Source organism: Sus scrofa, chromosome 1, assembly GCF_000003025.6.
Source record: "Sus scrofa isolate TJ Tabasco breed Duroc chromosome 1, Sscrofa11.1, whole genome shotgun sequence".
NCBI classification, from domain to species: Eukaryota; Metazoa; Chordata; class Mammalia; order Artiodactyla; family Suidae; genus Sus; species Sus scrofa.
The window spans coordinates 262,979,622-263,007,420 of NC_010443.5; the positions used below are offsets into that span (position 1 = coordinate 262,979,622).

Consider the following 27,799-nt stretch of genomic DNA (forward strand, 5'->3'; position numbering starts at 1 on the left):
TGTCCATCAGCTTTAATGACAAGGAGGTCATTGGTAATGAGATTTTAGGTAATGACAAGGTGACATTTAGGCTTTAAAGACAAGGTGACATTGATAATGAGGTTTCAATGGAGGAATGTAAAAGGAACCAGAGTGTACTGGGTTAAAAAATCACTTGTGATTCTGTACATTAACAATGAACAATCTGAAAAGTAAATTTAAAAACACAATCCTATCAGTAGCATCAAAAGAATAAATTGCTTAGTAGTTCCTGTTGTAGCTCAGTGGTTAAAGAATCTGACTAGGAACCATGAGGTTGTGGGTTCAATCCCTGGCCTCACTCAGTGGGTTAAGTTTCCAGGATTGCTGTGAGCTGTGGTATAGGCTGCAGATGTGGCTCGGATCCCACGTTGCTGTGGCTACTACAGCTCCATTTAGACCTCTAGCCTGGGAACCTCCATATGCTTTGACTATGGCCCTAGAAAAGATGAAAAGACAAAAAAAAAGAATAAATTACTTAGGAATAAACTTAACCAAGGAGGTGAAAGACTTATCCATTGTAAAACAAAAATATTGGATAAAAGAAATTAAAGACCCAAATACATGGAAAGACTTCGTGAATAGGAAGATTATGCATTATTAAAATGTCCATAATATACAAAGTGATCCACAGATTCAATGCAATTTATAGAAAATCCTCAAATCCCAATTTTCTTTTTAAAAGAAATGGTAAAACTCATATAGAATTATAAAGGATCCAAAGTGTCAAAAACAATCTTGAGAATAAAAAACAAAGCTGGAGGCTTAATAATGTGTATTACAAAGTGACAGTAATCAAAATAGTATGGTATTGGCATAAAGACCAATGGGACAGGACAAAGAACCCAGATTAAAAACAAATACATACCATCACCTAATTTTCTTTTTTTATTATTCTTTTTAAGGTGGCACCTGTAGCATATTTCCCTGGCAATGGGTAGAATCAAAGCTGCAGCTGCTGGACTACACCACAGCCACAACAATGCCAGATCTGAGCCACATCTGCAAACTACACCACAGCTCACAACAACACCAGATCATTAACCCATAAGCAAGGCTAGGGATCAAACCCACACCCTCATGGGTACTAGTTGGGTTTGTTACAAGTGAGTCATGTTGGGAACTCCACCACTAATTTTCAAAGGTATCAAAAATATACAATCAAACATTTCCTGGTTGCCCAGCCAGTTACGGATCCAGCATTTTCACTGACGTGGCTCAGATTGCTGCTATGGTGGAGGTTTGATCCCTGTCCCAGGAACATCTATAGCCATGAACAAAGAAATAAAAAGAAAATAGAATATACAATGAAGATAGTAGAGTCTCTTCAATAAATGGTGTTGGGAAAAATGGATATCCACATGCAGAAGAATTAATTTGGACCATTATTTTAAACCATTTACAAAAATCATTTTGAAATTGATACAGATTTACATATTTGATCTAAAAATATAAAACTCTTGGAAGAAAAGTTCCTTGACATTGGTCCTGGCAACAAGTTCTTGTACATGATGCCACAAGCATAGGTAGCAAAATCAAAAACAGACAAGTGGGAATATATAAAACTAAAAATTTCTGCAAAGCAAATGAAACAACAGAGTGAAAAAGGCTCTAGGGAATAGGAGAAACTATTTACCAGAAAAAATATGTGATATGATGTTAATCTACAAAAAATAGAAGCAACTCCTACAACTCAGTAGCAAAAAAAAGCACGCAAATAATCTTATTTTTTAAAGGGGCAAAGGACTTGAATAGACATTTCTCTCAAGAAGACATACAAATGGCCAATGAGTATATGAAAAGATACTCAATGTTAGTAATCAATCAGGGAAATGCAAATTAAAATAAATATGAGATAACACTTCACACCTGTTAGAATGGTCATTACCAATAAACAAAGCAAAACAAAACAAAATAACAAGCATTGATGAGGATGTGGAGAAACTGGAACCCTTGTACACTATTGATGGGATTGCAAAATGAAACAGACACTATGGAAAACAGGATAGAGTTTCCTCAAAGTCTTAAAAACAGAACTACCATATTATCCAACAATCCAGCTCCTGGGTATTAGTCCAAAAGAACTGAAACCAGGATCCCAAGGATATATTTGCAATCCCATGTTCATGCAGCATTTTTCACAATGTCCAACATAGGCAGACAACCTAATTATACCTTAACGAATGGATAAAGAAAATATGGTGTATACCTACAATGAAAAACTACTTGGCCATTAAAAACCAAGGAAATCCAGCAATATATGACCCTATGGTAAACATGGAAGATGTCATGCTAAGTGAAATAAGCCAGTGACAGAAGGACAAATACTGCATGACTCCATTAATGTGAAGTAGCTGAAACAGGCACATTCATAGAAAGAGAAATTAGAATGGTTGCCCCTAGGGGTGGGAAGAAGGGCAATGGGGAATTGCTGTTCAGTTGGTAAAGAGTTTGTCATATAACATGAAAGAAGTTATGGACACTTGCTGTACAACAATTGTGCTTATCATTAATACTGTACCTTGCAATTGAAAACATGTAAGAAGGGAGATCTCATGTTACAGGTTTTTTAACCAATTATTTTTATTTTATTGGAATGTAGTTCCCTTACAAAGTTGTGTCAATTCAGGCATTGATCAGAGTAAATAAATTATACATATATCCACTTCTTTTCAGATTCTTTTCCCGTAGGTTATTCTTTTCCCATAGAGCAACTTTCCCTGTGCTATACAGTAGGTCCTTGTTCCCCATCTATTTTATATACAGTAGTGTGTGTATATATTGATCCCCACCCCTTTAATCCACCACCACATTTCCCCTTTGGTAAACATAAGTTTTAAACACAATTTTAAAATATAATGACCCAAACTGCAGCAGTGACAACTCTGGGTCCTTAACCCACTAAGCCACCAGGCAACTTCTCTAGTTTACAAGGAGATCCTGCTGAATAGCATTGAGAACTTTGTCTAGATACTCATGTTGCAACAGAAGAAAGGGTGGGGGAAAAATGTAATTGTAATGTATACATGTAAGGATAACCTGACCCCCTTGCTGTACAGTGGGAAAATAAAAATATATATATAAATAAAAAAATTAAAAAAAATAAAATATAATGATACAAGGGGAAAAAAAGAGGTCTAACAAAAGTAGAAAAAAGGAACAGAACCAGATGGCTCACAAAGTACAAGACTCTATCTTTGAAAATGTTATGAAAACAACAGCTAATAACACAAAAACATATTGAGATAAGAAAGAATGTATGAGCTAAGGTTTCATACCCAATCAAATTTACTTTCAGTATGAAAGCCTCTTTCACTATTAAAGTTCTCCTGAGGAACCTACTACAGCACAAGTTTCAGGAACCACGATGACTCACCAGACAGCAACTTAACAACAGGTGACAAACAGCAAGCATGTTTACCTGTAGAACTAGTACTAAATGGAGTGATGTCACCAAGATGGTGGAGAAGCAGATCCCAGCATCTACCCCTCACCCACAAAGATGAGAAACTAGACAGCTCTCCATCAACAAAAACAGCTCTGGGAGAGCTCCCAAATCTACTTAAGAGACTTCAGGAGTTCTCCTGCAGCTCAGCGAGTTAAGGATCTGGCATTGACACTGAAGCTGCTGTGGCATGGGTTTGATCCCTGACCTGGGAACTTTCATGTGCCATGGGTGCAGCCAAAAAGAGAGAGAGATGGGTGTGGGTACTTCAAAAACACAATGACAAAAAATATACCCTTGAGAATAAAAACACAAAAAGGGAAGGACAAACAGCTTCATTTTGCTTGCATCAGCCCATACTCCAGGCTGGCACTGCTTGGTGCCAAAGTGGAACTCCTTCCCACTCGGAGGAGTTCCCCTCTCAGGAAAAGGAAGAGTAGTAAGTGAGAAAATAGCTTCTCAAGCCTTTGGGGACATCAGCTGAGGGTCCAGCTTCAACCAACCCAGAGACCTGCAAAGATGAGACATAGAGATTTCTAGGAAGAAGGAAGAAATATTGAGGCTTGCAGTATCAGCCATGCAGTAAGAGAGACCACAGTTCCCAGGGACCTGCTTTGCCAGTGACCCCAGCAGCTCTCTCCACTGAAAAAATCCATAGCTGGCACATCCATTAAGATCCCCTGCAGATTTTGCCCCACATGTATTTGCACTTCTGGATGCCAGCCACTTGAGTCCCTCTCTGTTGCCCCCACCATCCCTGCCATATACAATGGAATGTTGCAGCATTGTTCTCCAAGCCAAGATATGGATGAAAACCTGTGTCCATCAACTGATTAACAGATATAGAAAAAGTAGTGTGTGTGTAGATAGATGATAGATAGATAGATAGATAGATAGATAGATAGATAGATACATACATACATACATACATACATATATACAAATGGTTTGTAGGTCTAGAGTTCCAGTAATAAGATGATAGAAAAACTCTGGAGGTAATGGTTGCACAACCATGTGAATGTACTTAATGTCACTGAACTATACATTTAAAAATGGTTAAAATGTTAAAATTCATGTAAGGTGTAGTTTTTTAAAATAGTTTTCTTTTAATGGATGGATTGATAGGTGTGGCTATATCAGCACCAACTAATCAACAAAGAACATTTTTTAAGTTTCACCAAAGAACTTTCGTGTGAAGACCTGGAATCTTCTCTTGATCCTTTTCATTCTCACCCACCTCTTGGTAGAAGCCCCAGGCTTTATCTATGCATTTGCCTCTGTCTCTTTAGAAATTACTAACAAAGCCTAATTGTCTGGGGTGCTAAGAAAACCAATGCTATGGCAGCCTGGGTTTCATTGGTCTCTATTGAGAGGCCCCAGTTCCCAGATCAGGGATTGGACCTGGGCCACAGCAGTGAAAGTGCCAAATCCTAACCTCTAGACCACCAGGGAACTGCCTCTATGGAAAGGTCTCTACTTCTCTCCAAGCAAATTGTTTAATGAGCTCCCTAGGTGTTGGCACCTGGGGAGGCTTCATGTCTCATTGGCATGAAGTCACATGCAGGACAGTCAGGTATTTCCAAGCCCCCACCCAATCCATCAACACCTGATGGAGCCTGAATGTGGCAGGTGGTGGATTGTTGGGGATGGATGGACGGCTCATGATTCCAGTGCCAGGGGCTATGTGGAGGGGTCATCTCTCAGGATGGAGAAGAAAAGTGGCCACTTCAGGAATTGATAACCTTATTTTTAGGCTGAGGCAACAATCACAGACACTCAATATGCAGGTCTTGACACCTGCCTCTGGAGCACTTTATTGGCCTTCTCGGAATATTCCATCTGTGCCCTAAACCCTCCAGTCCTCCTCTAGACACCAGGCCAGTACGGCTGAGGAGAAGGTGACTCTGGCTGTCACCATCACTTACCTGAGTAAGTAGCTGGTATCCTCAACTCTATAACTAGAGTATTTCTAACCTGGAGTGTGAGAAACTTTCAAACCTTCCTATCTAATACATTCATTTTTACCAAGAAGGAAAACTAGTGGTCTGATTACGTGCAGAACTAAATGTCAGGGTTGGGCTAAAAGAGAGGTTATCTAGTCCTTCCCACCCTACCTCCTATATTTCTTTGAGTGTTTCAAGCTCCTCCACACACCTTGTTTCCCTTCTCCAATCACAAAATTGAGGGAGGATTGGCTCTGAGTGGGTGAAACTCCAAAGGGATTAACCCTTTCATAGGAAGAGTGTAGCTCGAGGATGCTGATGCATAAAAGTCCAGCTTCTGTCATCCCAGAATGTCCCCAATACCTCCTCCTTGAGGCCTAGACTGACCCTCTGCAAATAGATGATCTAGATAAGAATTTAGGTTTGGATATTTTCTTTAGCACTGAAAGCTTGTCTTCAAAACTATCCTTTAAAACAAAATCTGTAAGACTCATGAAGGCAGATTTTTTCTGGATAAAAAGGAAGAATTCTGGGACTCCTAAGTCTTGCTATTCACACTATGTCTATCACACAGGAGTGTCAACTATGAGTTAGAGGAAGAATGGGACAAGAGATATGGGAAGATTTGAAGCTCTGTCCTGGGGGCAGGGGGACAGGTGACACTGAAGGCAGGAGACAGATGACATGGAAAAGTGAAGGCTCAGGAATATGTGGTCATTGTCCTTAAACACCTGCAGAGTGACTTGGTGTCTCCTCACCTATATGTCCCCAGGACCTCTCATGACTGCTGGCACTCAGGAAGTGCTTGCTGAATACTTAACAAATCAATAATTCCACAGGAGGGAGAAAAGCAAAATTGTGGTCATTTGTCACAACTGAAGACAGTTAAGAAAGTCTATTGGTTTAGAATGGATAAGCAATAAAGTCCTACTGAATATCACAGGGAACTCTACCTCATCTCTTGGAAGAGACCATGATGGAAGATAATATAAGAAAAATAAATAAATAAATATATATATATATATATATATATATATGATTAGGTCACTTTACTGCACAGCAGAAATTGCACAATGCTGTAAATCAACTATAATTTTTGAAATACTAAAAAACACCAAAAGGAAGGCTATTAGAAGTGTGAGGTTTAGAATGCTTGACTCCTGGCTTTAACACCAAAAAATATAGATGTGGCTCCTTGCGATTCCATGAAGTTAGAAGGCAGTGAGTTCTCTGTCTCTAGATGTATTCAAGCCAGGTGACCACTATCAAGGCTACTCTAGGGTTCCTGCTCTGGGTGATGGTTTGGAAAGGATGATCTCTGAGTTTTCTTCTGGCTCTGAGATTATTCAGGTCTATTCACATTTCTTCAGGCACTGTCTGAACATCTATTATGTGCCAGCTTTGTAAGGTTTATATACACAAATCTGTTAATTAATGATGTTAAAGAGCAAAAATAATTAAAATGGGCATTTATCAGAAGCTTATTCTGTGCCGCCTAAATTACTAGCTGATTTGCAGGCATATTATGATGATCCTAACTCCTTTTTTTTTTTAATGGCTGCACTCCTAGCATATGGAAGTTCCTGGGCCAGAGACTAAATCCAAGCCATAGCACTGACCTACTTGGCAATGCTGGATCCTTTCATCCACTGCCTCAGGTTAGGGATCAAACCCACACCTCCATATTGACCTGAGCCACTGCCATCGGATTCTTAACCCACTGTGCCACAGCTGGAACTCCCCTTATAACTACTTGGAAGCAGATACTCTTTAATTCATTTCTTTGTAAATAAGAAAACTAAGAGATAATGCTAAAGCAGCACACCTAAGTCACTCTTCCAAGTATTAGGAAGGCTAGGACTCAAATACTGGACTAATCTCAGAGCCCTCAATCCTGACCACTAAACTTGATTCAGTAGTGTCTGCAATTACATTATTTTATTTTATTGTGGTAGGAACACCTAATGCGAGATCTACTCTCCTAGCAAACGTTTAAGTGTATTTTTAACTAGAGGTACAGTGCTGCGCAGCAAATCCCCAGAGCTTAATCATCATGCTTAAATGAAATGTCATGCACATTGATTACTTCAGTCTTCTGTGAGAGAAGGTCACTGATTTCTGATCATGTTCCATGGCAGCTAAGTCTCTGCCTTTATAAATTTCTGAGCAGAGTGACAATTCCTTCCAGACGGGAGTCCTGCTTTGTTCTTTCTAGGTCTTGCTTCTCTGTGCCCATTTCCAGGATAAGAATCCAGCTCCTGAAGCCAAGAACTTTGCTATCTAGTCCTCTCTGTTATGTTTCAGCATATCTGCACCTCTTATAAAGTTCTCCTGCTCAAATGACCACCTAGGACTTAACTCTAATCTACTGTCAAGACCTGCACCTGTTACTTCTTTGGTGCCACTCATTTTTTTTTTCAGCCACACCCAAGGCATAAGGAAGTTCCCAAGCTGGGAATTAAATCCAAGCCACTGCTGTGGCAAAGCTGGATCCTTAACCTACTGTGCTGGGCATCAAACCGGTGCTACTACAGAGACAATGCTGTATCCTTAACCTGCTGCACCACAGAGAGAAATCCTGTAATGCCATTCTTAATACCACCTACCTGCATAAAATAAAAAGTTTAACCAAACCAGGCAGAATCTCTCCTGCTGCCAGAAAGTGGTCTGCACTCTGCTACACAGTTCTAGAAAGCTGTATTGTCCTCAGACCTTACACCTTAAACAGTTTCACTTTCTGGAGGGTGACTTTGCACTTTCATGGAATCCCTGATATAATTGTTACCCAAAGTCCCAAATGCATCCCACATTTTTTTCCCCAAAAGACTGGAGCTAGGAATACCAACTCCTTTTTTTTTTTTTTTTTTTTTTTGTCTTTTCCAGGGCCACACTGTGGCCTCTGGAGGTTCCAGGCTAGGGGTCTAATTGGAACCGTAGGCAATGGCCTACACCAGAGCCATAGCAATGCAGGATCTGAGTCATGTCTGTGACCTACACCACAGCTCAGGGCAACAATGTATCCTTAGCCCACTATGAAAGGCTAGGGAATAAAACCTGAAACCTCATAGTTCCTATTCTGATTTGTTAACCACTTAGCCACAATGGGAACTCCAAGGACCACCAACTCTTAACATCGCATGGAGAAGTTAATATATTTTTTTTTAGGGCCACACCCATGGCATATGGAGGTTCCAAGTCTAGGAGTCAAATCAGAGCTGTAGCTGCCAGCCTATACCACAGCTCACAATAATACTGGATCCTTAACCAACTGAGTAAGGCCAGGGATCAAACCTGTGTCCTCATAGATACTAGTTATTCATTTCCACGGAGCCACCATGGGAACTCCAAGATATTCTGATACTCATGCTTAGGAAACCAGAAAGAGAGAAACCCTGTCCAAAACAGAATGGTATCAGAAGGTAAATTTCATAATTTCTGTGTTTATGGACCAAGAAAGTGTAAGCTCAGGAGGGGAGTCATGTTCATCTTACAGAGGAGAAAAGCAAAGCTCAAAGGGACTAAAAATTCCCCCCAATTGAAAAGGCACATGAGGAACAGAGCAGTAAAGCACATCACCCAGAGCTTTGTCACCACATCCTGTGTCCCATGTTCACACGTCATCACCTGCAACTAACAATGGCAGTAACATCACTGCCCTTGCTAGCAGCCTTCCCTCTACATATGTTATCTCAGGAATGATGGCACTGAGTCCATGAGGTAGATACACATGGTATAAAACCAGAATCAGAGATTTGGTGGGAAGTAATTAACCAAAGACAGTGAATATAAGGAACATAACTGATTCCCACCCCATCTCCAGAGGCCAAAGCCCAGGTATTCAAACAAAAGGTGAGGAGGAGGAAGCTGATGATTAAAATGCAAATGGTGTGCCCTTCTTAATAAAGTTGATTTTCAGTTTGTGGTGTTCTCTTATCCACATTAATTCATGGGAAGGGTCTTCAAAGCAAAAGGGGCCAGAGCATTCCCAGCAGAGCTAGAGAGACCTAAGGTACAGCTGGCTCCTCTCTGAAGAAACCATTCCTGCTTCCATCTCTCTCGATATGTGTGCTTGTGCACACACACTCAGACATACACACACATACACACACAGCTCTTGATTTTGACCAATAAACCCTAGTATATACATGAACCTCAAGTGAGCACAACAATAAGATAAGAAATTGAAATGAGTGTTCTACAGGTTTTTTTAAGGAAACCAAACTTGGAAACATTTTTCCAGATGAACCCCAGTCCACTCTCATTCAGAACATCCATGGGGAAAACTTGCCACATTACAGGAGTCCAGACCTCAAACTATACTATAGCATGATGCCTCCTTATTAGAGGCCACGGTGCCCTATTTGTACATTTTGCAAATCAGCATTTAGACATACTAGTGAATCTTAGTGATGTTTTCAAGGGATAGAGGAAAATAGATCAAAGTCCTTGGACTCTGTAATTTGAGAGCCTATTTACCTAAGGTTATGCTCAAATTCAATAAATGCAATATAACCAGAACAGCCAATACATTCTTGAAAAAGAAGATGAATGTTGATAGACTCACACTTCCTGATTTCAAAACTTAACACAAAGTAACTAATTACTAATTCATGCTTAGTACTTCACATGAAAAGATGCTCAACATCACTAATCATCAGAGAAATGCAAATCAAACTGCGATGAGGTATCACTTCACACCTGTGAGAATGGCCATCATCAAAAAGAACATAGATGACAAATGTTGGCAAGGACATGGAGAAAAGAAAACCTGGTGCTCTGTTGGTGGGACTGTAAATTGGTGCAGCCATTATGGAAAACAGTATAGTAGTTTCTCCAAAAACTAAAATAGAACTACCCTATGACCCAACAATTCCACACTTGGGTGTATAAACCCCCCCAATAAAAATAAAAAATCACAAATAAAACACTAATTCAAAAAGATACATGCACCCCAATATTCATAGCAGCATTAGTTACAATTGCCAAGATATGGAAGCAACCTGTGTCCATCAACAGATGAATGTGAATGTGTGTGTGTATAAATATACACACACACAGATATATACATATACATATATACACAATGACCTACTAATCAGCTGTAAAGAAAATGAAATTTTGCCATTTGCAGCACCATGGGTGGTTCTGAAGGGCATTATGCTAAGTGAAAAAAGTCAGAAAAAGACAAATATATGACATCACTTATATATGGAATCTTTTTTTTTTTTTTTGGTCTTTTTGCCTTTTCTAGGGCTGCTCTCCACAGCATATGGAGGTTCCCAGGCTAGGGGTCCAATCGGAGCCGTAGCCACCGGCCTATGCCAGAGTCACAGCAATGCAGAATCCGAGCCATGTCTGCGACCTACACCACAGCTCATGGCAACGCCAGATCCTTAATCCACTGAGGAAGGCCAGGGATCGAACCCACAACCTCATGGTTCCTAGTCAGATTCGTTAACCACTGTGCTGTGACCAGAACTCTGACATCACTTATATATGGAATCTTAAAAGTACATTAAACTAGTGAACATAACAAAAAACAAGGAGATTCACAGATACAGAGAACAAATTAGTGGTCACCAGTGAGGAGAGGGAAGAGGGGAGGGGCAAGATCAGTTCAAAAGATTAAGAGGGACACACTATTAGGTATAAAGTAAGCCACATGGATACATTGTACAGCAGGGGGAATATAGCCAATATTTTATAATAACTATAAAGGGAGTATAACATTTAAAAATTATCAATCACTATATAGTACACCTGTAAGTTATATAATTTTAATACAGAAACTGTACTAAATTAAATTCAATTAAATTCAATTAAATTCAATTAAAAAACTGTACTAAATTAAATTCAATTAAAAAGTACATTGCCATACTAGCATAATGATAAACAAAGGAATACAATTGAGAGTCCACAAATAAACCTTCACATTTATGAGCAATTTATTTTCAATAAGGTTTCCAGGGAAATTCAAGGGGGAAAGAATAGTGCTTTCAACAAAGCCTGCTGAGACAAATGAATAGCCAGATGCAAAAGAATGAAGCTGGACCTTCACCTCACACTTCATGCAAAAATTAACTCAAAAGGATGATAGGGCTCAATTCAAGAGCTTAAACCACAAGACACTTGGAGAAAAGCATGTGAGTGAGATGCTTTGTGACCTTAGATTAGGCAATTGTTTCTTAGATATGACACCAAACTACTTGTTTGCACAAGCAGTAATAGAAAAAAAAAGGATCAACAGGAATTCATTAAAATCACCAAGTTGTACCTCAAAAGATACCATCAGGAGAGTGAATAGAAAACCCATGGAAAGGTATAAATATATGAAATCATATTGTTGATAAGATACTTGTAAAGAATATATAAAGAAATCTCACACTTCAGCAAAAAGACTAATAACTCAATTTTAAAATGTGCAAAGGATTTAAATAGATATCTTTCCAAATGAAAAAATACAAATGGCCAATTAGCACATGAAAAATACTCATCATTAATCATCAGGAAATACAAATCAAAATCACAATGAGATACCACTTCACTTCCACTGGGATGGTTAATATTTTTAAAAAAATGGACAATAATCAAAATGTTAGCAAGGAATTAGAGTCAGGTGAACTCTTCTCTATTGGTAGTAAGACCATCAAATAATGCAGCCAATTTGGAAAACATGGCCAGTTTATCAAAATTTTCAAACAAAGAATTACCATACCACCCGGGAATTCCATTCCTAGGAATATAACTAAGAAAACCTACATCCACGTAAAAGCCTGTACACGAGTGTTCATAGCACCACTATTCATAAGAACCAAAGAGTGGAAACCACCCAGTAAAGCACACAATTGTTGAAAATTTTTTGTTAACTGTAGTATCAGTTCAGGCCCACAATAAACAAAAGCCAAAACCTGATTAGGGGAAAAACATATTAGGGAAGATGCTTTTGAAAGATAAAGAGGATAGGAAAGACACCCACACACAAACCCCTCCATTCACATAAAGTGTAATCCAGTTGCCATGGAGGAGGGGGCAGGAAACCCAGCTGTCTGTTCTCACACTGGCCCCTGAAAAAAGAGCCAGCCACCATCCCCCCACCCCAGAATGGTAGGAGGCAGTTCTCATAAGCAAGGGAACTTACTTACAAGGCTTGTCTTTGAAGCCAAAAGCAGCTCTCCACCCCCGCTGGCCAGGATCTTGAAAGCTTTTACAGAGGCCCTCAGTGGGTTTAGACTCGCATGTTGTCCAGAGAGTCTCAGCAACACACAGTTCCTTCAAGGCTGCCTCCTTGAAAATGGCTCCCAGGCTGGGAACTGAGGGCAGAGGGTACATTTCAAGGACAGAGGTGGGTCAAGGCACCTCCAATCAGCCAAGTCCCACTTGCAGGTCAATTAGCAGTGACCTCTTCTCTGTCCTCTCTGTGTCCTCTCCGGATGTAACTGAACAGGACTCTAGAGGGTCTTCCTCGGAAACTAGCTCCCTTCCCCTGCTCCACCCAGTGTCCTTGGTCTGCTGCTGGTTTGTAGACAAACGTTAGCCTCCTAGGCCTTCCCTGAGTTCCAAAGAATATACTTAATCAGAGAAGTGAGAAAAATATAGAAAGAGGGAAACAATCAAGCCAGATTAAAAAAAAAAAAAAAAAAGAATGTAGCCACAAAACAAAGTCAAAGACTTTTAGTTCCTTGTCAGGGGATAAAGGTAATATTCTGAGCTGTTTCCTCTGAGCTGTTTGGCAGACACTGAAAGCCCTACCACCTGGGAAAAAATTAACTACTTGCTAACCATAAGCACATGGACTGGTTGGAACCCAAAGTTTAATGATGTTGACTCCTGATTACCTCACCACCAACCAGTCAGAGGAATGTCCACCAGCTGGTCCTGCACCTGCAACCCTCTCCCTCACTCTGTCTTTAAAAACATTTCCCCTGAATGCCATTGAGTGTTCTGAGCATTAGCCATCTTGAAGCCCTGCAACAAATGCTGCCCTTTCCTTCACTGCCACCCAGAGTCAGGAGAGGCTTTACTGCACGCAGGTGAACAGACCAAAATTTGGCTTGCTGAAACCAACACTCTGGTGACCAGCTCAGATGCTCTCACTTGTCTCCCTCTTCTGCAACATGCCCTGAATGGCCAGCAAGGGGTGTCACTGGCTTGGAGGTTGCTCATTGGATGGTATCTGGATGCATTTGGAGTCTGGTATCACAGCAACAGTGTAGGCTCCAAGAAAAACACAGTTTAGGATAATGATTTCCAAAATAAGTAACAAATTTTTCCACCACAAGCCCATGATCTGAATCATTTATTAAATCTCCTAGGCTGGGGACTGAGGACAGTCACTTGTGCCCTCATGTGATTTAATAAAATGATACATTCATAGACTCATCAGGTAAGAACACACAACACTGTGGATAATGGCACAAGCACCTCCTTGCAAGGCAGTGATAATGTTGTCCAGGCCATCCTTTTTTTTTTTTTTTTTAGAGCCACAGCCCAGGAATATGCCACAGCAGTGACAAAGAAAGTTGCTTAACGTGACGAACCACCACGGAACTTCCCAAGTCAGCAGTTTGGTGGATTGTCTGTATACTGTGATTAACATAAAAAGAATATTCATGCCTAATGTTATTGATTGTGTGTACCCCAGGCCAGGTTTCTGGATCAGTACTGGTAATAGCAAATGGATCAATAGTAGGATTAAAGTGAAAGGCAAAAAACATATGATATCACTCATATGTGGAACCTAAAATATGACATAAATGAACTAGTCTACAAAACAGAAACAGACTCACAGACATAGAGAACAGACTTTTGGTTGCTAAGGGTGAAGTGGGTGGAGGAGAGATGGATTGGGAATTTGGGATTAGCAGATGTAAACAATCATACATAAAATAGATAAATAACAAGGTCCTACAGTATAGCACAGGGAACTATGTTCAATATGCTGTGATAAAATAATGGAAAATAATATGAAGTAGAATGTGTATATATGTATAACTGAATCAGTTTGCTGTACAGTAGAAATGAACACATCATTGGAGTTCCCATTGTAGCTCAGCAGGTTATGAAGCTGACTAGTATCCATAAGGATTCAGGTTTGGTCCCTGGCCTTGCTCAGTAGGTTAATGATCTGGCATTGCTGTGTCTGTGGTGTAGGCTGGCAGGTACAGCTCAGATAAGAGCCCTGGCCTGGGAACTTCCATATGTCACGTATGCACATATGCACCAGAAAGTGGTGGAGCCCAGACTTAAAGCCAAATCTGCATGCTATTAATGTTCACATTGTTTTCCATTTCATATATTCAACTAAAGTCTATTGAGCACTGATTACACACCAGACTTTGGAGGGACAAAAATAAATCACAGGGCCATATTTAGCACATACAAGGACTCAATAAACATTTATTGAATGAATATTGGACCAAAGAGCTCAAAGCCCACAGGACAGTCACATAAGTAATATGTGCAATAGAACGAGGAAACACAGTAATAGAATTAAACTCCAGCACAGCCAGAACACAGAAGGGAGAAGTTTACTTTCCTCTGAGTCATTTGAAGGAAGGATTTACATTTGAGATAGTTTTTTTGTCAAACACAAAAAGAGGAAATGGGGAGTTCCCATTGTGGCGCAAGGGTAACGAATTCGACTAGGAACCATGAGGTTGTGGGTTCGATCCCTGGCCTTGTCCAGTGGGTTAAGGATTCGGCGTTTCCGTGATCTGTGGTGTAGGTCACAGATGCAGCTCAGATCCCACGTTGCTGTGGCTCTGGTGTAGGCCAGTGGCTACAGCTCTGATTTGACGCCTAGCCTGGGAACCTCCATATGCAGTGCGAGCAGCTCAAGAAAAGGCAAAAAGACAAAAAAAAAAAAAAAAGAGGAAATGGGTTACAGGCAAAAGGAAAAAGTTAAAAGGCACAGGAGGGTGAAGCAATGTTATATTTTCTGGAAACTACAGTATCCCTGGTTTCCATAAAGTTGCTTCATTCCAGGATCAAGAAAAGACATCTAGCTCAATTTAATTCATTTAACTGATCCTTCATTAAAAGCCTGCTGTGTGCCAGGCTTTGTGTGAAACGCTTTACATGCATCATCTCATTGAATCCTTGCAGCTTTTTATTTCTGATTAAATACATGAGAAAACCGAGGCTTGGAGAGAAGAAGAGTCCAGTCCTGGAATACTTTCAAATCTATTCTTTCCCCTCCTGACTATCTCCCCTAGAGGCCAGCCACTGCTGCACTATCCCTTCCCAGCTCTTACTCCAATGGTAAGATGTCCTCCCAGTCAAATTCAAGACCTGTAGCTATTTACTTTATATGGACAGTCTGTACATTTCATTGCCTCTTTTCCTCCTTGGGAAACTGGAGAGGAGGAGGCACACAGAATCATGAGGTTTGGGAGTTCCCCTGTGGCTCAGCAGTTTAAGGACCCAACATAGACTCCATGAGGATGCAGGTTTGATCACTGGCCTTGCTCTTTGTGTTAAGGATCCAGCATTTCCACAGCTACAGCATAGGTCACAGATGCAGCTCAGATCTCAGATCTGTGGCATAGGCCAGCAGCTGTAGCTCCAGTTCAGCCTGGAACCTGGAAACCTCCATATGCCAAGGATTTGGCCTTAAAAAGCAAGTAAATAAATAAATAAATAAATTCATAAATTAAAAAAATACTTGATTGCTAAAAAATAAAATACTAATACTACCCATCATTTAAGGCTTCCGGGAACCAGAGAAGGTGGTTCATCAGAGATCACTTATCATAAATCATTAATAACAAAGATAACAATAAAGAAATAGTGTGAGAATTACCAAAATGTGACACAGAGACTCAAAGTAAGCAAATGCTGTTGGAACAATGGTGCCACACCAATGGAGACCAATACATCACAGGGAACTCTACCCAGTATCCTGTGATAATCTATAAGACTAAAGAAACTGAAAGGGAATGGATGTATATATATGTATAACTGAATCACCTTGTTGTGTAGTAGAAACCAAATATACTTCAATAAAACTTTTTTAAAATTAAATATAAAAAAAGAAAAATGGTGCCATGAGATTTTAATTTGTAAAAAAAAAAATGCTCTATCAGTAAAGCATGATAAATCAAAATTCACTAAATTACAATAAAACAATTGATCACTTACTATGTGCCTGGCTATGTTCTCAGTTCTGTGGATATGAAATTAAGACAGGCATGATTTCCTTCCTCCTGAAGGTTAAATGGCAGTGACTTCTCAGCATTAGAAACAAAGTTTTGAAGAATGCTATGGCTTGTTAAAAGTCATACAGCAATTTTTTTTTTTTAACCAGGTAGGACTAACACCCAATTCCTGATACCAGTACAAAGCATTTTGTCCCCCATGATGGTCATGACTTTTCCCTTACCTCCCACTGCTTTGTCTCTCCTCAGTGTCTGTTCAGCAGGATGAGGCCAGAGAACTTAACCTGGACCAGGGGTGCCCCTCCTGAATTCATTTTTCTGGGCATCACAGATTGCTGGGACCTGTGAGTCACCCTCTTTCTGGTCTTCCTGCCCATCTACCTGGTGAGCCTGCTGGGAAATGTGGGCATGATGCCACTTATATGCATGGATGCCCAGCTCTACACACCCATGTATTTCTTCCTGGCCAACCTCTCCCTGCGGGATGCCTGCTATTCCTCAGCCAGCGGCCCCAAGATGATGGTGGACCTGCCGCTGCCCCTTGCCACCATCCCCTATGTAGCCTGTGCCCTCCAGATGTTTACATTTGCAGGGCTGGGGATGCTGAGTATTGCCTGTTGGCAGCCATGGCCACTACATGGCCATCAGAAACCCTCTTGTCTACACCATGGCCACGTCACTGAATCTCTTCCTGGCCTTGCTGGGAGTATCAGGCCTGGGCAGGGCAGTGATTACCATGGTCCACATAACTTTCACCTTCCCCCTGAGCTTCTGCAGCTCCCAGGAGGTGAGCAGCTTCTTCTACAATATCCCTCCACTGCTGGCCATCTGCTGCAATGACACTAGTCTCAGTGAACTCCTGCTCTTTGCTATCTGCAGCTTCATCCAGACAGCCATGGTGTTGGCTATCGCTGTGTCCTATGGGTTCATTGCCAGTGCTGTGATGCACATGCACTCGGTCCAGGGCCTCTGGTGAGCAGCTTCTACCTGTGGATCCCACCTCATGGCCATGGCCATGCTGTGTGGGACACTCATTTTCATGTACATGCATCCCAGCTCCAGCTACACCCTGGACAGCAACAAGATGTCACCTGTGTTCTATACCTTTGTCATCCCAGCCCTCAAGCACTCATATAACAGCCTCTGCAACAACGAAGTCAAGGAGGAGCTCAGAAGGGCCAGGAGCCAGTGCTGCTGTCCATGCCAGGTGGAGGGATGAGAGGTCCCAGCAGGCTGGTTAGGACTGACCCTGAAGAAATGAGGATGACCACCCTGGCCCCTTTCACTGTGGGTAAAGATGGATGTTCCTCTGGCTGGATGTCTTAAATTGTTTGAGGGGCTGAAAAGGGGGAAAAACCAAAGATTACAGACAGGAGGCAGGAACCTGGAGTATTCTAGACCTAGCAACAGAACAAAAATTAATTTCCTGTTAAATTGCCTTAGGTCCCTCAATGTTCATAAAATGCAGGCTCCCACTTGTTTCCAGGTGCAATACTCGGTTTACCTGCCTTTTGTAATTTTCTTCTTTTTTTTTCTTTTTTCTTTTTATTTTGGCCACCTCTGCTGAATATGCAAGTTCCTGGGCCCAGAGTCCAACCTGTGCCTTTACAGTGACAACCCCAGATCCTTAACACACTGAACTGCAAGGGAACTGCTCCCACCTGTACTTCTAAGAGGCTGATTCACAGATATACCAGGTAAGAGTTTTGTGGCCTCAATTGCCTCCAGATTTTTGCCCTTTTATGGTTCTTCATGACCAGTGAGACTACTCCTGCTAACCTTGACTCCAAGAGAGCATTCTCAGACCCTCTTATGCCAAAGAATGGGACAGAACTGGGTGAGGCCAATGTCCCCATTAGGCTACATATTCCATCTCTCAGATACTAAGCAGCACCAAAACATACATGAGCTCATTCCTAAAATTCTAACAAATGGATTAGAATTTGATCAAGGTTAGATTACTTCAGGGCTCTGGTAGAAGTTAAGGAAGAGTCAAAATTGTGGTTGTGGTTAGAACAGGGTTAGGATATATGCCCAAGGGTGGGAATTATAGGTCATATAGTAGTTCTATGTATAATTTTCTAAGGTACCTCCATACTGTTCTCCGTAGTGGTTATACCAGCTTACATTCCCACCAACAGTGCAGGAGGGTTCCCTTTTCTCCACACCCTCTCCAGCACTTGTTATTTGTAGACATAGTAATGATAGCCACTCTGACTGCTGCGAGGCAAAACTTTCCTTAAAAAGACACATGCACCCTCATGTTCATTGCAGCACTATTCAGAATCACCAAGACATGGAAACAACCCACATGTCCATCGACAGATGACTGGATTGGGAATATGTGGTATATATACACAATGAAATACTTCTCAGCCATAAAAAAGAACAAAAGAATGACATTTGCAGCAACATGGATGGAACTAGAGACTCTCATCCTGAGTGAAGTTAGTCAGAAAGAGAAAGAAAAATATTATATGATATCACATATCTGGAATCTAATATATGGGACAAATGAATCTTTCCACAAAAAAGAAAATCATAGACTACCTGTCACAGGCCATTGAGGTGATAAGGAAATTGTCTAGATCAGTAAAAATATGAAAAAATACTTCTTTGCTATGCACCTGGCATGGGGATGGATTTTTTTTTACTCAGTGTACATGTCCATCAGTAACTTTGGAACAGGAACAGAGGAATCAGAGACATCTATGAGGGCCCAGTGGCTAAGGAATTAGTACCTGGAGGTGTGGGGGTGAATGTCCAGCCTGATGAGCATGATAATGAATAGGTTCCCCAGCACCATGTTTTAGTACATGCCCAGGAACAGGGCAAACATGCCCTGCTGCTCTGGCCCAATGGGAGCCCCAAGAGGAAGAACTCAGACATGCTCTTCTGGTCCTCCCTCCTCATGCTGTTCTTGCCTCAGCTGGGAAAAGGCAAAAGTGGAAAATGTCAATGAACACACCATAATATTTTAGGCATGTACTTTGTACTATAAAAAAAATCTTAATTTTGGCTACATTGCCCTTTGTTTTTCTTAAATGTTAGTGAATGTATCAGCCTTTCCAATTCTGGCCTCAATAATACATCGAACCTTCACATTAACCATGTTTTTTCCGAATGAAACTAATGGCCATTTATTCTTCATGCCATAAATATTTATTGTATAACAGCTGTCTCCCATATTGAGTGCAGAGGAGGCAACAAGAAGTGAGAGGTCTCTGTGTTCAAATTTATATCTTTACATCAAGAGAAGTTTAAACCTCTGTAATTTTCTAAGATGAAAATGTGAAAAGGCACCAGATAAGAGTTATCATTCATTCATATCCTCTTAAAAAGTATATGAAACTCTTTGCATAAGAGTAGACTTACTAAAGCTGTGTCATGGGCTTTCATGGTACTTTGCACCATCCTACCTGTTTTGAGTCACTTAAAATCCCCTGTTATAAAAATGTCCAGGCTTCCAAGCCAATGTCAACATTTCCAGGCACTGTTCCAAATGTTTCACAAGCACTTTCAAATTAAATCATCAAAATAGCCATAATAAATATTCTTACATATATTTTAAACAGAAGAAAACAAAAGTATGTATTATTTAAGTGTGCAAAGATAGACACAGTTAAGTGCATCAGATGGAATCACAACACAAGTCTGACCAAGAGCAATGCTCTTAACCACTCACTATGGAAATTACGCCCTCAGTAAAATGTCCAGAGAAGCTATATTATGTCAGCTATCTTTCTCCAAAATGTTCCTAACTCCCTCTAAGAAAAATTTACAACTCTTATTTATATATCATACAAGGGATTTTCACATGCTTTAACCTCTCAAAACAGTAATTATATTTTTGGACTGCTTGGTACACAAGGTGAATCTTTTGTCTTCATTTTATAAAGGTGGAAAGTGTAGCTAGGAGATAAATTACTTACCTCAGGTGACTTGGATTTTTTTGGTGGTTCCAAGGCTAGCATTTCTTTAGAAGTTAGGTTAGAGGTAAGGATTACCAAACACAGAGTCCTGAAGAAAGTCAAGATGGTCATTCTCACTCAAGTATAGTGGCAGGACAGCAAGTACACTCAGAGACTGAAATAAAGGAACAAATCTGACTCCATGTTGAATTTGTTCCTTTTACTTTCACCTTTGTATTCTATTGCCTCTAGCCTGAAATATACAGGAGGGCCCATTCACAACCTCTGATCTTTAATGGTGTAGCACTTTCACATTCATAGGGACATACAAAGCTGCATAACTAAGAATAACATTTGCCTCTTTGAAAATTGATAGGAGCATTGTGACCTGACCTGTGTAGACAACTGTAAGAAGAAAATATTCCAACACCAAGAAGTTTGAAGAAACCACTTTACACTTATCCCCTTTAAGAGAAGAGAGGCCTGAATTCTAATTCAGGGTAGATGGTACCTTGGGAACCATCTTCTCCATCTGCTGGCTTTCCAAATACATTCACTCTTCCTTGTCTGAAGAAATGTTTTTTTTCAGTTTACTGGCCTGTCATTAAGCATGAACTACAAGTTTGGGCAGAGTAACAGGACCAGGATCTTGCTTGGGTCACTGGTTATTTCAGTTCATGGCCACCAGGGAGGACAAAGATGACCACTTATAGAGGCAAGGCTACTCCTGACATACACTGTGTTGGTCCTCATAGAGAAACAGAAGAGAACAAGATGACTGTAAGCAAGAAGTAACCTTGATTCAGATAGAACATTGTGAAGGAGGCAGCTGGGCCATGAGCCCTGGAAAATAGGTCAGACTGTAACTTGAAGATTGAGAAGGAACCCTTGGATGGACCTGTTTTCTCAGACCTCTACATGCCCTGCCCCAGATAAGAGTGAAAGAGGAACCTCCATGATGGTAACATTGAGTCTGGAGCAAGATAATAAAAATACCTCCTTTATACTGAGCACCAATTATGTGTCAGGCTTCATGCTGAATAATTTGTATTCTTTCCTCACTTAACCCTCAAAATAACACTGACACATAGGAAGAGTTACTTCTTCTGCACCTCTGAGGATTTGTGACCCTTAGATATTTGAAGTCACTTCCTAAAATCTCAAAAAATCTTAAGGACCAGCCTGAGGATTGGGACCTAGTCTGACACACTGCATACACTGAGCTCATATCCATTAGTACCTGGCAGCTCTACAGGGGTAGAAATGCAAGTGAACTTACCCACTAATGCCATGATAGAGCAACTGTTGAAAGATAATGAAAGGATTATTTGGGCTCATAGGCATTAAAACAGAAGCCTCTAAACTTGAAACACACACTAATATGCACACTTAAATGACCAATTTGTAATTTTTCACCACATGTATCTCCATTACAGTAACCATGGCTCATGGCTCAGTTACCCAAAAATACACAAAAATAAATTTCTAAATAACACACAAGATGACACACACAAAAAATCCAAATAACTATGAACAAACAACTCTTGTATAACCTCAACAAACATAAAACCACCAGCAACACTTAAAAAATCACATATCAGATGTATGAACTCCGACTCAGAGTAGAGACTGTTCCTTCCAACACACATTAACCAGTAAACACAAAGGTTTTCCAGAAAACTTTTCCAGGAAATGGTACATGAAATTGATTGACTCCTTGGTTCAGACTCAAAAGAATTGAGTCTGAGCTATGCTCCTTGTTAACTGTTAGCCCTGAGGAACCTAACTATTCTCTCAGCCCTGCATGAACTATATAGGTTTCTTGGCTCCTCCTGAGCTGTACCTGGGCTCTGGGTTCAAATACCTTCTGCTTCATTCTGTTACATGAATCCTCACTTTCTGTCCAGAATACCCAGGATCCAATGAAAAAGAGCAAACCTTGGTGGCCTTAGGACCTTACAGTCTCTCCTGTCAGTTCTCTAGCTTCAAAAAACATGCAAGATCTCATTTTCTCCATCCAAAGGAGACCCTGCAGTGAATTCAGCACCAGCCACAACTAGAGAAGGAGTCCACTGGGGCAATTGTCCAAATTCCTCCTGCTCCCTTGGCCAGAAGAATGATTAGGCTAAGTTGCACCTGGTTTCACAGGAGATAGTGTCCCTGCTATCAATAGCACCTTGGGCTTCTGGTCAAGTCTCTAATGAGACGTGGGAATTCCCACATTCCCTGTGTCCTCTGTTTCATGAGCACACCTTCCCCCAAAGGTAGTCTATGTCATAGGCATTGGAAGAGCTTCTGAAAGTTCCCCAACCCAGACACAGGCTTTCATTAAAATGTGCATGTCTCTGAACTCCAATGGAAGGATTTTTATGGCACAGTCTATGCCTTGTTCAGGAGAAGGGGGATGGAATATAAAACTCTGGAAAAAAGACTCTGTGTTCTTGCCTACTAAAAGAGCATATTTGGACAATTACCAAAGGCCACTGAGACTCAATTTCTTCAAAGTGGAAATAATAATTTTTCCCTTCATTTGAATTTGAAGGGTAGTTAAATGAGTACCTAATGAAAGCTTACTAAATGTTATGGTTTATTGTCAATGTCTGTGTATCAATAGTGAACATCTATGGCTCACAACAGGTGAATGTGATTGGTAACTGTTGAATGAATTCATCAGCTCATTCATTCACTTATTCACTTAAACAACCATTAAGATTAAGTTTCCCACAAATGTAATAGTGATGTATTATCTAGAGACATAACAGTTAATAATACAAATATAAATCTCTCTCTTAGAAAACACAAGCAAGTGGGGGGTGCATAAAATATTATTTATGCAAAATGAATGGCATGTAAATGGTGACAAGTGCTGCTGAATGATGAAAATCATGCAAGGAGATATTTCATAAAATACCCAGTGTTACAGGATTCTTAACTGAATGGTTGTACCTTTGGAAGCCAAGACATAGAAGGGATCTCAATGTCCATCAACACATGAATGATAAAGAAGCTGTGGTACATAATATAATAGAATATTACTTGGCCATATAAAGAAGAAAATAATGCCATTTGAGACCATATGGATGAGATTAGAGATTATCATACTAAATGAAGTAAACCAGAGAATATCATATATCATAAGATATTGCTTATATGTGGTATATAAAAAAATGACACAAATGAATTTACACACAAAATGAAAATAGATCCTGAGATATAGAAAAGGGTTCCCAAAGGAGAAAGGGGGGAGGGACAAATTAGGAGTTTGTGGATAACATATGCATACTACAATATATAAAATAGATAATGAACCAGAACCAAATGTATAGCACATGGAACTATACTAAATATTTTGTAATAACATATATGGGAAAACAACCTGAAAAATATACTGTATATAATACATCATTAATAAATCCACAAATAACAAGTGCTGGAGGGGCTCTGGAGAAAAGGGAACCCTCCTGCACTGTTGGTGGGAATGGAACCTGGTACAGCCACTATGGAGAACAGTTTGGAGATACCTTAGAAATCTATACATAGAACTTCCGTATGACCCTGCAATCCCACTCTTGGGCATCTATCCGGACAAAACTCTACTTAAAAGAGACACATGCACCCGCATGTTCATTGCAGCACTATTCACAATAGCCAGGACATGGAAACAACCCAAATGTCCATCGACAGAGGATTGGATTAGGAAGAGGTGGTATATATACACAATGGAATACTACTCAGCCATAAAAAAGATTGGCATCATGCCATTTGCAGCAATGTGGATGGACTAGAGAATCTCATCCTGAGTGAAATGAGCCAGAAAGACAAAGGCAAATACCATATGATATCACTTATAACTGGAATCTAATATCCAGCACAAATGAACATCTCCTCAGAAAAGAAAATCATGGACTTGGAGAAGAGACTTGTGGTTGCCTGATGGGAGGGGGAGGGAGTGGGAGGGATCGGGAGCTTGGGCTTATCAGACACAACCTAGAATAGATTTACAAGGAGATCCTGCTGAGTAGCATTGAGAACTATGTTTAGATACTCATGTTGCAACAGAAGAAAGAGTGGGGGAAAAACTGTAATTGCAATGCATACATGTAAGATAACCTGACCCCCTTGCTGTACAGTGGGAAAATAAAAAAAATTAATAATAAAGGACAAGAGATATGACTAAAGTGAAAGAGATTAATCCAATAACAATGACCACTTAAAGGACAATTAGGAAAGCCCTAGAGACATTAGTGACCAACACACTTGTTAAGGCATCTCTGACAAGGTAAGTGAGTATATAAGTACATGGTTAGGTGATTCTAACTTAGTGAAACAGTTATGGTTTCTGAAAAGTACCCCCAGAGCCAATGTCATGTCTCTGTTTCTCAGGCTGTAGATGAAAGTGTTCAGCATGGGGGTGACTGCTGTGTGCATCACAGAAGCAATGATGTCTTTGTTATGGGACTGGCCTGATGAGGAGGAAAAGTACAGGGCCATCATTGTTCCATAGAATAGAGACACCACAGAGAGGTGGGAGCCACAGGTGGACAAGGCTTTGCAGATCCCTTTAGTAGAGGGGACCCTCTGGATGGAGAGCCCAATGTGAGCATAAGAGACAAGGATGCCTATCAATGGAAAAATGAGACCCACAGACCCTAGAGTGAATATGATGAGCTCATTGAGAGAGGTGTCTGAGCAGGAGAGCTTAAGCACAGCAGCAAGCTCACAGAAAAAGTGGGGTATGATGTTGTCAGCATAGAAAGACATTTGAGCCAGGAGGAGTGTGTGGGTCAGGGCACTGGCACAGTAGAGGAGCCAGGATCCAGCCAACAGAAATAAACACAGTTATTCCCTCATGATGATGGCATAGTGTACAGGGTAACAAATAGCCACATACCTGTCATAGGCCATCACTGAAAGAAGAAGGTTATCAATGCTAGAAAAATATATGAAAAAATACATCTGTATTATATACCCTGCAAAGGGAATGGATTGATCCTGATTCTGCATATTCATCAGCATCTTAGGGACAGTGACAGATGAAAAGGAGATGTCCGTGAGGGCCAAGTGGCTGAGGAAGAAGTACATGGGGGTGTGGAGGTGAGGGTCCAGCCTGATGAGCAGGATGATGGGCAGGTTCCCCAGCACCATGGTCAGGTACATGCCAAGGAACAGGGCAAAGAACATGCCCTGCTGCTCTGGCCAGTTGGGAAGCCTCAGGAGGAGGAACTTGGACATACAGCTCTGGTTCTCCCTCCTCATGCTCCTCCCCTGACTGATGGGGAAGGAGGAGAGTGGGAAATATCAGAGACATTGAAGTTCCAATTATGGCTACAAGGCTAGGTCCCTCACCTTCTTATGGATTAAAAAAAAAAACTGTCTGCATTTCTTTTATCACCTAGTATTGCCAAAGCAAGTGACAAACCCTAAACTTTCACCACTATACCTTTCAATGAAAACCAGACAATTCATTTGTTTCCTTTTTATCAACCATGTTTCTGACGCTAAGCTATGAATTGGACTTAGAACAATAAATACAGCATACAGGACCTCTTCCCTCTGGAGACTATCCCTCAAGGTCACACCTGACCATGGAGTAACTAAGTTGGGAACTTGAAGCCATATTCCCTGTGTTACAATCTGGTCCCACCACTTTCTCACTGTAGAACTTGGATTTCTAAATCTCTCTTGGCTTCAGGTTGTGCCTCTATTATGTGACTATGCCAGTATCTCACCTTCATAGAGTTAAGAGAAAGGATTCTAATTCTTCAGGCATTAATATCTAAGAACACTTTCCGCTATAAAATAAACACCAAAAATTGCATACATTGTTTTTATTAGAGTATTTTATACTCCCCCAAAAATATCAAGTTCAGGCATTTAATAAACAGTATTATGATGTGGTCCCCATAAAGTACCAAGAAGCAGACCTAAAATTTATGTTAACTTATCTGAGTTCTCACACTCTAAAGGTGAGTTTCTGAGCTCTTATCCTATCACTGGGGTAAGTTCCCCACTCGAACTTGTCTTAATGCATGTTTATCTTCTTGCCAAAAAATAAACCTCAATTCAGTGCATGTACCTCTATTCATTTCCATCTACATCTGATCCTCTAGGTTGGCTCAGATCTCAATATGCATTGTTAGGAAGACACCTGAGATCTGAGATTGGGTCTGAGAACTGAGAGATACTGAAGGATTGGGGTATCTCTTAGAAGTCAGTTACTGGGTTGACCAGCACTATTTCCTAATATTAATCTTTACACTGACAGTAACTGAAAGTTAATGAATACAATGGAAGACAAATACATCTTTCCATGATTGCCTCACTGAACATTTCAAGAGTCCTAGGAGGGATTGTGTTAAAACTTCACTTTTGGGAGTTCCCATTGCAGCCCAGCTGGTTAAGAACATGACAGGTATCCATGAGGATACTGGTTCAAACACTGGCCTCACTCAGCTGCCTAAGGATACAGTGATACCATGAGCTGCAGTGTAGTTTGCAGAAAGGGCTCAGATCTGGCATTGCTGTGGCTGTGGTGTAGGCCAGCAGATGCAGCTCTGATTCGACCCCTAGTGTGGCAACTGCTATATGACACAGGCACAGACTTAAAAAAAATTAAAAATTGAAAAAATATAAAACTTCACTATCAGCATACTTAGAAGGAGTAGGAACTGAGCATTATCATAGAATTAGTAACAGATCTAGTCACATTTCTCTCCTGAGCTTTTAAATATATACTGGAATCTTTGCTTCCATGACTCTACTGTTCCTCCTTCTCTTTAGTTAGACAAATGGGTGAGATCTTAATAAGAAATATTTCTGGATTAGAAGAAGTCCTCTGGCTCAGATAACTGTCTGCACTCATAATCCCACAGATGTTCAGTTTGCCAATTTGCTAAAGGCTTTTTATGCCTTCAATATCATTCAATCCAACGCCTTTTATTTCTGGCTGGGAAGCAGATAACAGTGTTTTTTTTCCTGTGTTTTACCAACAGGAGTAGTAGTAAAATCACTTAAACAATCTCACATAGTTATTGCATGGTGGAACCTGTTCTCAAACATGGATTTTCTGATCATTTTTCACTACAGAAAATCCACCCATTTCTTTTTATGGGGGGTAGAGAGGCTAAGGTGAAATGCTAAAAGTGAAAATGTGAATGTTAAAATATGCCTGGGAGAGGAAACTGACATTAACACTGTGTAAGAGTTTGTCAGTAGATGTTTCCTCCTGACTAGGGAGTTGCTCAGGGTTATAAACTGACTCAATTCATGGGGCACAAGGAGAAACCAAGCACTTGACCCTCCTGCCAAGTGTTGGCTTCTCACTGA

General features: G+C 40.5%; 2 pseudogenes; one reads left to right on the top strand and one right to left on the bottom strand.

The window, feature by feature from the left end:
- Positions 16,767 to 17,781, top strand: LOC106509253 (annotated as a pseudogene).
- LOC102157598 lies at positions 17,845 to 25,558 on the bottom strand (annotated as a pseudogene).